This window comes from Pongo pygmaeus, chromosome 8 (assembly GCF_028885625.2).
Source record: "Pongo pygmaeus isolate AG05252 chromosome 8, NHGRI_mPonPyg2-v2.0_pri, whole genome shotgun sequence".
Lineage (NCBI taxonomy): Eukaryota > Metazoa > Chordata > Mammalia > Primates > Hominidae > Pongo > Pongo pygmaeus.
This window is the reverse complement of record NC_072381.2, coordinates 89,968,856-89,984,910: the sequence shown is the minus strand read 5'-3', so window position 1 is coordinate 89,984,910 and position 16,055 is coordinate 89,968,856. Positions and strand designations below refer to the sequence as shown.

The window sequence follows — 16,055 nt, the reverse complement described above, 5'->3', positions numbered from 1 at the left end:
GTTTGTGTCATCTATGATTTCTTTCAGAAGTGTTTTGTAGTTTTCCTTGTAGAGGGCTTTCACTTCCTTAGGTATATTCCTAATATTTTATTTTAATTTTTTTGCAGCTAGTGTAAAAAGGGTTGAGTTCTGGATTTGATTCTCAGCTTGTTATATTGTTAGGCTTTGTGTCCCCACTCAAGTCTCATCTTGATTTGTAATCCCCATAATCCCCATGTGCTAAGGGAAGTAACTGAATCATGAGGGTCATTTCCCCAATGCTGTTCTCATGATAGTGAGTGAGTTCTCATGAGATCTGACCATTTTATAAGGGGTTTTCCCCCTTCGCTGGGCACTTCTTCTTGCCACCTTGTGAAAAAGGTGCCTTGCTTCCACTTTGCCTTCTGCCATGATTGTAAGTTTCCTAAGGCATTCCCAACCATGCTGAACTGTGAGTCAACTAAACCTCTTTCATTTATAAATTGCCCAGTCTCAGGCAGTTTGTTATAGCAGTATGTAAACAGACTAATACACTTTGGTCGCTGCTGGTATATAGCAGAGCTACTGATTTGTGTACATTAATTTTGTATCCTGAAACTTTGTTGAAGTCATTTATGAGTTCTAGGAGCTTTTTGGATGAGTCTTTAGGGTTTTCTAGGTATACAATCATATAATCAGAAAACAGTGAAAGTTTGACCTCCTCTTTACTGATTTGGATGCCCTTTATTTCTTTCTTTTGTCTGCTTGCTCCGGCTAGGACTTCCAGTACTATCTCGAATAGAAGTGGTGAGAGTGGCCATCCTTGCCTTGTCTCAGTTCTCACGGAGAATGCTTTCAGCTTTTCCCCATTCCATATTATGTTTACTGTGTGTTTGTCATAGATTATCACATTATGGTATGTTCCTTCTATGCTGATTTTGCTGAGGGTTTTAATCATAAAGGGATGCTGGATTTTGTCAAATGTTTTTCTGCATCTATCAAGATGATCATGTGATTTTTGTTTTTAATCCTGTTTATGCGATATATCACATTTATTGACTTGTGAACGTTAAACCATCCCTGCATCCCTGATATGAGACCCACTTGATCATGGTGGATTATCTTTTAAATATGCTGTTGGATTCGGTTAGCTAGTATTTTGTTAAGGATTTTTGCGTCTATATTCATCAGGGATATTGGTTTGTAGTTTTCTTTTTTGATTATGTCCTTTCCTGGTTTTGGTATTAAGGTGATACTGGCTTTATAGAATGGTTTAGGGAGGGTTCCCTGTTTCTCTATCTTATTGAATAATGTCAATAGGATTGGTGCCAATTCTTCTTTGAATGTCTGATAGAATTCAGCTGTGAATTTGTCTAGTCCTAGACTATTTTTGGTTAGCAATTTTTTTTTTGTAATTTCAATCTTGTTCCTTGTTATTCGTCAGTTCAGAGTCTCTATTTCTTCCTGGTTTAATCTAGGAGGGTCATATATTTCCAGGAATTTATCTATCTCCTCTAGATTTTCTAGTTTATGTGCATAAAGGTGTTCATAGTAACCTTGAAGGATCCTTTGTATTTCTGTGATATCAGTTGTAATATTTCCTGTTTCATTTCTAGTTGAGCTTATTTCAGTCCTCTTTCTTCTTTTCTTGGTTAATCTGAATAATGGTCTATTAATTTTCTTTATCTTTTCAAAGAAGCAGCTTTTTGTTTCATTTATCTTTTTTTGTTTGTTTGTTTCAATTTTATTTAGTTCTGCTCTGATCCTTGTTATTTCTTTCCTTCTGCTGGGTTTGGGTTTGGTTTATTCTCGTTTCTCTAGTTCCTTGAGGTGTGATTGTCTATTTGTGTTATTTGTGCTCTTTCAGACTTTTGGATGTAGGTATTTAAGGCTGTGAACTTTCTTCTTAGCACCACCTTTGCTGTATCCCAGAGGTTTTGATAGGTTGTATCAATATTATAATTCAGTTCAAATAATTTTTACATTTTCATCTTGATTTCATTGTTGACCTAATGATTACTCAGGAGCAGGTTATTTAATTTCCATGTATTTGCATAATTTCCAGGGTTCGTTTTGGAGTTGATTTCCAATTTTATTGCATTATGGTCTGAAAGAGTACTTGATATAACTTCAATTTTCTTAAATTTGTTGAGATTGTTTTGTGGCTTATCATATGGTCTGTATTAGAGAATGTTCCATGTGCTGATGAATAGAATGTATATTCTGTAATTGTTGGGTTTAATGTTCTGTAAATATCTGTTAAGTCTATTTGTTCTAGGGTTCTAGGGTATAGTTTAAATCCATTGTTTCTTTGTTGACTTTCTGTCTTGATAACCTGTCTAGTGCTGTCAGTATTGTATTGAAATGTCCCCCACTATTATTGTATTGCTGTGTATCTCATTTCTTAGGTCTAATAGTAATTGTTTTATAAATTTGGGAGCTCCAGCATTAGGTGCATATATATTTAGGATTGTGATATTTTCCTGTTGAACAAGTTCTTTATCATTATATAATGTCCCTCTTTGTCTTTTTAAACTGCTGTTGCTTTAAAGTTTGTTTGTTCTGATATAAGAATAGCTACTCCTGCTTGCTTTTTGTGTCCATTTTCATGGAATATCTTTTTTCACTCCTTCACTTTAAGTTTATGTGAGTCCTTATGTGTGAAGTAAGTCTCTTGAAGACAGCAGATACTTGATTGGTGAATTCTTATCCATTCTGCCATTCTGTATCTTTTAAGTGAAGCATTTACATTCAATGTTGGTATTGAGATGTGAGGTACTATTCTATTCATCATGCTATTTGTTTTCTGAACACCTTGTTTATTTATTTATTTATTTGTTTGTTTTGTTGTGTTATAGGTCCTGTGAGATTTATGCTTTAATGGGATTCTATTTTGGTGTATTTTGAAGATTTGTTTCAGGATTTACAGCTGCTTTTAGCAGTTCTTGTAGTGCTGGCTTGGTAGTGGTGAATTCTCTTAGCATTTGTCTATAAAAGACTATCTTTCTTTCATTTATGAAGTTTAGTTTTACTGGATACAAAATTCTTGGCTGATAATTGTTTTGTTTAAGGAGGCTGAAGATAGGGCCCCCATCCCATCTAGCTTGTAGGGTTTCTGCTGAGAAATCTACTGTTAATCTAATAGGTTTTCCTTTACAAGTTACCTGGTGCTTTTCCCTCACAGCTCTTAAGATTCTTTCCTTTGTTTTGACTTTAGATAACCTGATGACTGTCTAGGCAATGATGTTTTTGTGATAAATTTCCCAGGTGTTCTTTGAGCTTCTTGTATTTAGATGTCTAGGTCTCTAGCAATGCTGGGGAAGTTTTCCTTTCTTATTCCCTCAAATATGTTTTCCAAACTTGTAGATTTCTCTTCTTCCTCAGGGATGCCCATTATTCTTAGGCTTTGTCATTTAATATAATCCCAAACTTCTTGGAGGGTTTGTTCATTATTTTATTCTTTTTTCTTTGTCTTTGTTGGAATGGGTTAATTCAAAAACCTTGTCTTTGAGCTATGAAGTTCTTGCTTCTACTTGTTTGATTCTATTGCTGAGACTTTCTAGTGCACTTTGTATTTCTCTAAGTGTCGCCTTCATTTCCAGAAGTTGTGATTTTGTTTTAACTTATGCTATCTATTTCACTAAAGATTTTCCCCTTCATATCTTGTACCATTTTTTTGATTTCATTAAGTTGGACTTCACATTTCTCTGGTGCCTCCTTGATTAGCTTAATAATTGACTTTCTGAATTCTTTTTCTGTCAATTTAGAGATTTCTTCTTGGTTTAGATCCATTGCTGGTGAGCTTGTGTGATCTTTTCTGGGTGTTAAACAACCTTGTTTTGTCATATTACTAGAATTGTTTTTCTGGTTCTTTCTCATTTGGGTAGACTATGTCAGAGGGAGGATCTGGGGCTTGAGGGCTGCTATTCAGATTCTTTTGTCCCATGGGGTGCTTCCTTGATGTGTTGCTCTCCCCCTTCTCCTATGGATGTGGGTTCCTGAAAGCCAAATTGTAGTGTTTGTTATGTTTCTTCTGGATCCAGCCATCCAGCTGAGCTACCAGCCTCTGGACTGGTACCGTTGGGTGTCTTCACAGAGTTCTGTGATTTGAACTATCTTCAGGTCTCTCAGTCATGGATAGCAGCTCCTGCTCTAGTGGAGGCGGCAAGGAAGTAAAATGGACTCTGTGAGAGTCCTTAGTTGTAGTTTTGTTTCTTGCACTAGTTTTGTGTTGGTTGGTCTCCTGCCAGGAGGTGGTGCTTTCAAGAGAGCATCAACTGCAGTAGTAGTTCATGTAGTAGTAGAGAGGATCAGGTGGTGGATGGGGCCCTAGAACTCCAGAGAGATTACATCCTTTGCTTTCTGAGTTTTTCCAGCTATCTCCAGTGGCCTGCAAGAGCAATCCACTTCTTTCAAAGGGTCTTTGGATTCTTTTAGTTTTCCCAGTATGTTTGTGTGGTAGTTACTGAAGTGAAAGTTCATGATGTGAGTCTCCACATGCTGCTCTGTCCATCTGATTGGGAGCTGCAATTTAGTCTGCCTCCTACCCATTATATTCCTGCTTCAATCCCCCAAGCAACACTCAGAGTTCCTCAAATACATCCTGAATGCTTCTGAGCTTTCAACTTTCTAACTATAATTGCTTTTATTTCAGAGACTGACTTGGGAAATTATAGATAATGAAGTCTGATGAAACTCTCTCTGACTAATAATCCATAATAAACAGTGGCCTGGGGGTGAGGTGGGGAAAGAATGTATAACACCTGAATACTAGTGAAGTCCTATGTTCTTGGAATTATAAAACCCGAGAAGTTAAAAAAGAAGTCTTGACAGCTGACAACATGTTATACTGCTTCTTACAGACCAGAAATACTCCTCAGAATATTATCAATAATCAGAGGCCACAAGTGACTGTGGCCAAACAAGATATAAACAATACCACACTGCAATCATGTCTGAATATCAGGAAAAGGACACTATGCAACCACAAAAATTACCAAGCATCCTTAGTTTCTGGCTAATTGAGTGGCTACAGTTTCTTTACTAATGATAACCCTAGCTTCTATCTCAGTTGTTTGGACTTATATTTTTTTCTCTCTCTTTTAAGAATAATCTGAGTTTTGTTGACAAGCACAATGTTTTAATTGGTGTCCCAATAGAAAAACATATCCCATTGGTCAGAAAAACAGAAAACATGTGTATTCCTAAGAAACACTCATAAACCAAGTAACTTTCCCCACCCAGCAATGACTCGGAGATATTCTTGTAAAACTACTCACCTAAAGAATTCAGAGCAGATTAATCATAATCCAAAGATTTCCCTGTCAGAGTGAATGTTAACTAAAAAGGGGAAGATATGTGCAAAGTATTTTTAGGCTTAAATGAATGAATACAATATCCTCTTGATATTAACACATATACAATTCTCACTTAAAAAATTAAAAAATAAGAAATATACAGATTAATGTCAGCAGCAAAATTTTCTTGGATCTTCTAAATGGAAATAGTTAAACAAATAAACTGTCCAGCATTTATTGTGAAGTGACATAATTAACAAATATATCTCTCACATATAGACATGCACATATGTATATGTCTGTATAAAGATGGAATATGTGTTCATTAGTATTATAAAATACATTTAATTACGTGACACAGTTTAATAGAGTACTGTAGCCTTACCACATTCACTTACTCTTGGATGTTTATCTACCAATTTTGAAGAAAAAAGGTAAATATTAAAATCATTACTTTGGATGGTAAGCAAAGTTGTCAAGTCAAGAACTTTTTTATTCTACTTAGATGTTAAGGCTTTAAGTTTGTCACTTAAATATGTATACAACATACTTCTAATGTGAATTTAGATCTGGAATACAATGCACTATTTTATTTGCTTTCCATTTGCAAATGAACTCTTACTCTTTTTACAGTTTCACTGCTTGTCAATTCCTTTACTACAGTTGACATAATAAAATATAACTATTTTATTTATAGTTATGATATATTATAGTAATTTAAACTAATGCTTTCACTAGAGTTCTTATTACAGTTGTTCAAATGTATTGATTTTAATATAAAAACATTAAAATTTCAAAAAGTAAAATGTCTGCAATTATTATCCTTAGTAAGTTGGTAATAAGCAACAATACAGTTTTGAAATGTACAGTAAATTTTAAAATAATAAATATGGATGAGGAAAAGCTCCAATCTTCTTCAACAACATTCATATGTTGTGGAATGTGTCATTAGTGATACGTACATTTCAAATAAAAGAAAGTTAGTATAAAGATTATAATTTAGTAAAATGTGTACGGATCTAGATATGTTAATATTTACTGAAAATTGCTAAATATAACATCTGCAATGGTTTGAAAGATTTTATAAGCTCCTCTGACTTTAGCACAAACATCGGTATGTCCTAGTTACTATTGCTACATAATAAATCATCTTGAATTGGCTAAAACAACAGCCATTTTATTATGCTCAAAGATTCTACAGTTCAGGAATATAGAAAGGGCAGACGGTTGAGGCTTCTGTTTTTTGGGGCTTCAGGAAGATGTTTTCTGACCTTTTGGGTCTACTGGTGCTCCTGCAGGAAGGCTGCAGTTCTTAACATCACATGGAGAGCCCTTATCTGGTGTTTGGCTTAATTCCTGGTGCCTGGATTTCTGGAGAGAGGTGTGATCAGTGTGGCCAAGAACATCCTTTTCCACCCCTGTTGGAGAGATTGCTGTGTGGATCTGGTCCCTACAATTGAGAAGCAGCTTTTCACCTTGATGCTGAAATGACCACGCTTAACCACTACCTGCCCTGTGTCCTTTTCACCAGCTGAGATTCCCAGCAAGCAGCAGGCTCCCATCCTGGACTCCAAGGAGACAACTCTTCCCTGCGCCTTCACCTGCAAAGCTGTTGCCCTCTCTCCCAGATCACAGTCACAAGACTCCAAATTACCGAGTGGGGTCCAAGGAGGTGGGACTGTAAGGAACATGTCCTGTGGACGTTACCTTCACTGTTCTCATGAGTGGGATGGGAAGAAAAGTGTCCTCCAGTTCCAATTGGTGGATTTTCTGGGCTTGGATGGGGAAAAACAAAAACAAAACCAACCAAACAGAACATAACTATTACCTGAATTATTATGAAACTTCAGAGAAAACTACTTATTTGAAGAAAATAAAATATGATTTATGTTGTTGAATTTGCATTGCCAGAAAGTTTCCAGTGTCCTTACTTCAATTTTTTTTTCACCATCAAGTTTGGTCAGAATCTCACAGCTCAGAGAAAAGCATGGAGGAATAATAAGATATAGAGCAGTGCTTCTCGTATCATATGTGTGAAGAATCTTTTATTAATTTGTTTAATTTCCAGACTGACAGTTTTGTAAAATGCCTTATTAGAAAAAAATTTAAAAAATAAAGAAATAAAAAGTCAAGCCCCAAATATTGTATTTTTAACACCCTAAAATTGCATTTCAATAAATGTAATCAAAGTAACATAACAGGAATAAAAGAATTACACAAACTGAACACATTATTCATTGAAATAAGCATAGTTGCAATTAATATAGATAATTCTGTTAAACTTATGTCATTCTGCAATCATAACTGTTATAAGTTATAAAAAATAGCAAGCTCCTATATTGGAATACCTCTAAGAGCACTTTAAACAAATGCCATATTTATCAATATTTGAATATTTTAATGTGTCAAAAAGTTGCGTCTTACCTATGGACTTTTCTGATCTGGACTGAGTGTGTGTGACAACATGGCTCACAGGGCATGTGTAATATGTTTATATGATTTATTTTAATAATACTCATAGTAGATAAACCTCTCAGAGATTTTTAAAGCAATTTTATTAAGCTCTGGATATTTATTTCAATGCTCCATCAATGACAGTGCCAACAAGTTAGCTTCTTAAGTTATAGTTATATTGAAATTATCTTTCAAAGGAAATGCACTAAGGATTTACTAGACTTTGAGGTTACAATTGCAGAACCAATCTTAAAATATGCCATACTGTAAGGTGGTCCTACTGTGCATGACTAACGCTGGGGTCAGACTCAGGAAACCCTAATCAATTGTTAGAGAGCAGATCTGTACCCTGCTCAACCACAGGGGTCCACTGATCACACTTGGAGGTCCTGGCAATGTCAAATTGCTCTAGGAATGTGCACCTGAGTCTCAACTTTGATATTATTCCCTTTATCAAGTAATACTGGATTACAGAGAGTTCAACACAAAGAGAAATATCTTTCTGATTTTCGCTCCGGTTTGAGCATCTACCTTAATCATATTCACTAAATTAATGGAATTCTGCCCACATATCTTTTACAAAAAAAGAACTGTGAACTTAAAATTCAGCCATGGTGTTATTCACGCACAAGTGCCTACATCCCAAGTCGGATCCACAAAGAAATGAAATACTCTGCATACTCAAACCCCCTTTGCCCTTTTTTTTTCAGTTGATTTTCATATTTACGTTACCCATCAGAAGCTTAAGAGTTCTCGCTCTGAGAAATTATGTTTATGACAGTGCTGTGAATTCTCAGGTGGTATTTACTGCAGCGTGGTTAGACCCCTCTCAATGCAGCTCTGGCTCTGGCAGAAATGCCAGCATTACACTGTAGCCCATGGCGGGCTCTACTATCCTCAGCACCACACAAGAGTCAGCAGTCACCACCTCCCGAGAGAGTCAGTCACCCTCAGCCTTGGAGCAGCAACTCACCCTCCGCGTGCTACAAATCCCCCGGGCTGGAAGTCCTGGCGCCAAGCCTGCGAGCTTCCCGGGTGTTGACCTGCGCCTAAGTCCTTAAGTGACTCTGTCCTCGTGCCTGAAGGAACGGACTTTTAAACAGTCCCTTTGTCAAAAGAGGCAAGAGTTTTGCCCTTCGTTGGTGTGAACCTACAGTACTTCCCATGTCCTGTGTTTTCCAGGTGAACTCGGAGACCAGGGGCTCTGATGTGAGCTCCAGGCTCGCTGGAGGAGCGGGAGGCTCTTCCTAGAATGTGGTGGTAGTGCTGACAGGTGATTGTTTCTCACTGCTGGTGAAAGCGCCATCAGAGCCCCCACTTTCTGAACTGGTAGTTCTGGTTTCCTCACAGACTTATGTGTGCGCTTGCAACATTAAAGTTTTCTTCTCTCCTGGGAAAAAATACAGTATCTCATTGCGCCTCTCAGCAGTGCTTCTACCCGGTGACCTCTCTGCCAGGGCCGAAGCTGAGCCTGGATAGGATCACCTGGTGCACGGGGATGGGACAGGCAGGCACGAGGGAAGGAACCACTGTCCTGTGCTCCCAGGTGACCTTTTGCCAGAAGAAAGAGTCCTGCAAGGGAGCGGAAAAAGTCAAGACCTCCAGGAATGTGTGTGTCTCACACCAGAATCTTTAATGCCTTCAAATCACAGACCAAGTTTCTTTTTTCCAGGGACTTGGGTGATGGCCAGGGTTTATTGACCCAAAAATGAAAACAGACCATTCTTTAAGTTCACTGAGGTCCTGAAACAATAATCTTCTCAAGATGCTCAATGTAAAGATTTTCTTTTTGGTTTGTTTCTTCTCTTAAGGCGATATTGATAAGTTTGAGATTGCTACTGGATTGCATTTGCTGATGTTTTAAGTTATTTTGCATGTAGGTTCATCAGGAGCATTAGTCTGCATTTCCTCTAAGCCCTAGGATTTTGATATCGATGATATGCTTACCTTAAAGCAAGTTGGGAATGTCCCTGCTCCCACTTTTTTTTTTCACTTACTTACTGAAAGAGTTCATGTGAGATTGGTATTATTTCTCCCTCAAATGTTACAATTCACCAGCAAAATCTTGTGTACTAGAAGATTTCTTTGTAACGTAACATTTAATGACAATTCCTTTAATGAATTTGAACTGTACAGATTTTCTATTTCTCCATGGGTCCAAATTGGTAAGTTGTGTTTTTCAAAAAATTTAAAGAGCAGTTTTCCATTTCATCTAAGTTGTCAGATTTAGTGGCACAAAATTTTTCCTAATATTCCTTTAACTTTTGGTAGCTATAGTATCTGTTATGATTTTTTTTTTTTTTTTTTTGAGATAGAGTCCCGCTCTGTCACCTAGGCTGGAGTGCAGTGGCGTGATCTCGGCTCACTGCAACCTCCTTCTCCTGGGTTCAAGTGATTCTGCTGCCTCAGCCTCCCGAGTAGCTGGGATTACAGGCACGTGCCACCATGTCCGGCTAATTTTTTGTACTTTTAGTAAAGATAGGGTTTCACCATGTTGGCCAGGCTGGTCTGGAACTCCTGACCTCAAGTGATCCACCTGCCTTGGCCTCCAAAAGTGTTGGAATTACAGGCGTGAGCCACCGTGCCCCTCCTGGGAGATTTTTAATTATGAGAAATGACCTTGTTTGAAAAAGCCCATGACTGGTATTCAAATGTCATTTACTTAGAGCATTCGCAAATCAGTACTGGTGCTCACTGATCAGCTTGCTGCCCTTCAGCTGAGCCACCTCAGTTTTGCGCAACCACGTCAGAGTGGAGGAAGAATACTATCAGGACTGGTTTACGGAGGGTCTGTGCATCCTTATTGCATGTGTAGCTTCTTAAGGTGACTATAGAATTTGAATGCATGTTTGCCTTATATTCCGTTTATTTTATCATCTTACCTCCTATTTTCTACTCTATCCCTCATAGCATATTTCTTGTTTGCTAATCCAGCTTCAAGTGCTTCAGTTTCCACTCAGCTTCTCTGAGGAGTACAGGGATCAATATTTCAGTGCAAGCATGAGCCAGTATGACTCTGTCCATGGGAACCTCTGGTTTATGTGTAGCAGGAGTGGCAGGGCTCCTGTGACCCACATACCAAAGCAATATTTGATATGCAGAGCCCAAACAGACCCAAATTCCCCCTAGATTAGTGAGGAATGAATAACTGAAGAGTTACGGGCAAGGATTCACAAATTTGCTAACACTAAGTCAAACTTATCATTAGAATGCTATCATTTTGCCTTTCCAGCCAATTATTTTTCACTTTCCTTGTTATTTCCTCTCAGAGACTATCAGAATGCACTCCATGGGCCCGACCAATTCCTTTCTCACTTATCATGTGAGTACTCCACTCAGTGAAACTGAAACCTCTCAAATTGTACCCATCTATTACTCACAAAGCCTGCACCTTGTGGGTACTTAGCTAATTCCTCTACTTCTGCATAAGATGTTCTTTGCTGCTTTTGGTTCTTGGTGATTTGCTCCTTAGCTTGTCTGGGCAATGTCTCCCTCTCTGTGACAGGTTTGCTCTCTTTCTTGAACATGTCAAACACTCAATAACCATTAACTGGATACCATCCTATGCTCAGGCTAGTTAGATAAGCTAACGGATATTTGACTTGGAAAGAGCATTGGGGTTGAAAGTCAGGAAACATGGACTTGTAGGCACTATTTTATTATTTTTGTGTTTTTCCAGAGCCATCCTTCCTGAGCTGTGAAATTGAGGAAGTGGGAGTGATTTAGAAGGAGAATTTCCAAGACCCATTTCAGACTTAAAACAACCATTAGCATACTTTGCAATTTAAGATAGTACATGTGTCACAATTATTTTTACATTGTTTTGGTAAGGTACTTTATCAAAATTATATCAATAGTAGCAGATGAGGATGATTATTTGTTTCAACAAATTCCTAGAGAGATCACTGCACACAACACTACTGAATGATCACAGTTTTATATAATGAGAGAAAAAAGTTCAACTTTTCCTTTTCATTTTTTCTACTTTTGTGTGGAGAAAGTACAAATAGAGGACGCATTTGCCTTGTTACTTTCAAGTAACATTGGCAATTGTAGAAACTGGCTTTCTTTGTAGAAAAACAAATTTAATAAAGATCAAAACTACCTTAGAAAATTTCCTTTATCAACATTTTCATTAAAAAAATCGCAAGTCAGTCCAATTTTCCAGTCTCCTAATGTAACTAAATGGTCCCTGTGGATTCCATTCCACTTTGGTTTAAAAGGATATTAAAGAGGTAAGCATAATTCCTGCAACCTTACAAAGCCATTTAGTAATAAACAATTTATGCTGAAGTGGTAAACTCACGTAAAAGAATCAATTTTTGATATGAAAAAGAATAACTTTGTAACATGCAGAAATAATACAACTTTCAAGTTCTTGAAATTATAGTACAAAAGGAATCCTAAAGGGCCAAACATGGTATTCCTGATAGATAACTACAGCAATAACATCTGTATGATAAAATAAATGTTATTTTTGGTGACAATGCATTTTCTTTTCCAGCTAGTCTATATTCCCCTGTCACATATATGTAATGATTTCTGAATGTGTAATTGAATCTTTCCTTGCTTGGCATATCATCTTGCCAGAAAACTTAGAAATATCAATATCTTTGTTGTGAAATATACGAAAAATGGCAGTATAAAATCCTTTGTGATCTTAAACAAATATTATTTCCATATGTCTGTGTGTACATGTGTATTGCCAAATGCATCGTAGTAATTTATTTTCAAATGTTAGGAGCAAGGTAGAGACTTTATCATCACTCTTAGTCAAAGAACGTGGTTACAATTCATACCACTATTTTAAAAAAAACTTTTTTTTTTTTTTGAGACAGAGTCTCACTATGTCACCTAGGCAAGAGTGCAGTGGCATAGTCTTGGCTCACTGCAACCTCTGCTCCTGGGTTCAAGCAATTCTCCTGCCTCAGCCTCCCAAGTAGCTGGGGCTACAGGCGCCTGCCAACATACCCGGCTAATTTTTGTATTTTTAGTAGAGACAGGGTTTCACTATGTTGGCCAGGCTGGTCTCGAACTCTTGACCTCGTGATCTGCCTGCCTCAGCCTCCCAAAGTGCTGGGATTACAGGCGTGAGCCACCACGCCCAGCCAAAAAAACTTTTATAAAATACATTTTGGATGCAGTATTCAGACTCCAACAACTAGAGCCTCATGCCATTAATTCAAATAATGTGGATGAACTGAATGGAATAGCTAATGTAAATTTATAGCAAAAGTGAATAAAATAATATGCTTCATAGTGTTTACTTACATCCAAAGACTCTAAATGGTTTACATTGAAGAAACAGGCAAGTTCATGGAAATACCAGTCCACATTTAATTCATATAAATGAATACTTGGAAAGTGTTAGAGGTGAAAGATTTTAGAAATTTGCTTTACTTTAGGATAGTACTCTATTCTTACCAAATCATGGTCACTTTTTTTCTCTGAATCATCCATGTATCCTTTATAGATGTGCACTGCTGCTCATTTGGAGGTTTCCATAAAGACAATGAGGATAAAGAAGAATGTATTCACTCTGGCTAAATAAATTCTTTTGATGATGTATCAGTTTGTCCTTGTCTTCTAGAAAATGACAGGACATTAATATTAGTATGTCATAAATTAGTATTGTTGCATCTTATTTTTTTAACAAAAAGGTTCAAAATGGTCTTTTTAAAACTTTTTAAATTAGAAAATATTACCATATAACCTTGTCAATACTATAAGTTTTTTTTATAAACCTGCTTTTACATACACAGGAAAACAATGAACTAAGTTCTGAATGTATCATCTACAATACAAAAGGAATTGTAGCTTATAGCTGGTATAATATTTTGCTGTTATTTCCTCTAATTTCTACTCCAAAATAGAGTCACAAGTTCTTTATAAAAACATCTTTGTACTCTAGATTCCAACTCTAACATGTAAAGAGTTTTGAAGTCATCAACTTTATCCTTACAACAGGAATAAAGCTGAAGACACTGAAAATCAACAACTTTTCTGGGACCCTTCAGACAACTGCCGTCACAAGGCAAACTACCATTTTGAAATACGGAGACAGAGGAATACAGAGTACAACTGACATCAACTTACCTGGAGCAGGAACCATGGAACTAAAAACTGGATGGGTCACCTGAACGGTAATTCAGATAAATTGCTGTAAGTTGAGTGTGACATAGCTCAAGAATAAAAAACTCCTTGGAGCCACAGTCTTAGGAGGTGTTCTGCATATTCAGAGGTTTTTACCTCCAAGAACCCCACCAAGTTCTCGTCGTGAAGAGCCGAGAAAAATCATCTCGTGTCTTTGGCAGGAGGAGGAGAAAAGTAACCACTTTGAAATATGACCATTTTTTTCTTGTAGCAAAGTCCTATGCTCCACTGAAAAAGATTTTATCAGAGCCTTATCTTATGTCAACAGAAGGGCAATTACCCAATTCTAGCCACCCATAGCCTTTCTGTCTTACCTAAGTGGGGAGGAAAAAAAAGGTAAAAGCACTTGTGAAAGTCACAGCCCACATGGAAAGACCTGCTAAAAAACTGAAATTTAATCACAAGATTACAGAATTCTCTTTTCCCCCATTCCTTGCTACCAAATCAACGAGGATCTAGTATAATAACAGTGGATTTGTAGCCAAAAGATCTGAAAACTTTAGACTCTATTTAAGAAGGAGCTCTTAGGGAAACCTAAAGACAACACCAGAGACAAAAACAAAGACATTAAAAGAATTGAAAGACTCTGACACGTACAGCTACAGAAAACATTGGACATGGCCCAAATTCTAGCCAGGTTAAGATACAACCTCACACTAAAGGCCTATGTGTCTCATTCTCTTTTCCAAATATATGTATATAGCTTTCAATAACAACAAAAAAATTCAAGGCGTGCTAAAAAGTAGGAAAAACACAGAAAATACAAAGCAAGCATTAAACCAAGACTCAGATATGACAGGAATGTTGGACTTAGAGATGGAATGTAAAATAACTATGATTCATATTTTAAGGGTCCTAATGGAAAAAAAAGTATAGACATTATGTAAAAACAGAGACAATGTAAGCAGAAATTTGACATTGAAAAATAGACATAAGAACCAAGTTAGGATTAAATATTAGGGTCCACCTGTTGCTAAAGCCCTAAATTGACCCTGGCTCATGTACAGATCTCCTTTAACTCCACTCAATCCTGTACTTTGGGGCTGCATGCGCAGCGAGAGTTGGGAATTGTATAGGATATAGTTAATTTGCAGTTGGACTAGAACAGGCCTGTGCTTATCTCTGGGGGACATGGAAATCTAGTGCTGACTCTTGGCCAAAATAAGGGCAGTGGAATAAATAATCATTTATAGAGTGCAATTTAAACTTTGAAACTCCTATGGTGGCACTCAGGCCCAGCTTAATTATTGATGGCTTTCACCAGCATAATTAGCTAGACAGCCTTTCTTGTCTATATAATCAAACTGTTGGGGAGCTCCCCCCTAAACCAAGGTTTCTTGTACAAATCTTGTCATCTAATTTGAAGGCAAAGTATTTCTTTGTGGGCATAAGGATGACCCTGAAGAGCTGTGTCTGGGAGACTCTAAGGGCTCTGATACTTGCCGGCATTATCTTGCACTCTATCTCTTGCACTCTATCCTTTGGCTTGAATACTCTGTGGGATCTTATAAGTCCTTTCAATGATCTGATCAATGAACTTCCTAAAAATAAATATTTTCCAGGCTAACTAATTGGAAGTCTGCAGACTGTTCATATCCTCTCACAATATTCAAACTGGTGAAATCTTCATACTGACAAACCGTCATAATTGTTTAGGGAGATAAAAAATGCAAATTTTGGAGCTTCATTAGAACTAGAATCAGAAGCTCCAGGGTAGAGCCTGGGAACTTGTATTTGTGGAACTCTGCCTAGATTGTCCTGATGATTAGCCAGTTGTGTGAACCACTGACCCAAACCCTGGAGCTCCTCAGTTACCCTCAAGCTCCATTAAGGGTGTCGTGTAGCAGGAACATGTTTTGTCTGCTGGGAAACCACATGGGTTAAAAAGTACAGTATAAATGAATTGAAACCAAAGAAAATGCTGGGTTAAGCATTTAGTGCATGCTGTTTTTTAAACTTTTACATTAAATTGCTTGGCATGACATAATGTGTATAAATGTTGCAATCAACCTCTAAATACGAATACTGTAAAAATTGTTACAAATATTGTCCGAAGTAGTAGAAAGGAAATGTAACTATTATACAATGATACACGTCATATCTTATAACCAGGAAAAGTACTGTGTCTGAGAGACAATGGTGTATACACATTTAGAGCCATGGCAGCCATCCTAGGCTTGCAACATCAATGGT

The 16,055-nt window shown here is 37.2% G+C and overlaps 1 long non-coding RNA gene across 4 annotated transcripts in view; it reads left to right on the top strand.

Moving 5' to 3' along the window:
* LOC134740170 (uncharacterized) overlaps positions 1–16,055 on the top strand; it is a 366,820-nt gene that overhangs the window by 303,748 nt on the left and 47,017 nt on the right. For 2 of the 4 annotated variants that reach the window (XR_010127441.1, XR_010127439.1), the window contains exon 5: positions 6,554–7,365. The exons of 1 other annotated variant lie outside the window; for it this stretch is intronic. This is a non-coding gene — a long non-coding RNA (uncharacterized LOC134740170). Of the gene's footprint in view, positions 1–6,553; positions 7,372–16,055 lie in introns of those variants that run through there. One more of the 4 variants, XR_010127440.1, reaches the window with a different exon arrangement.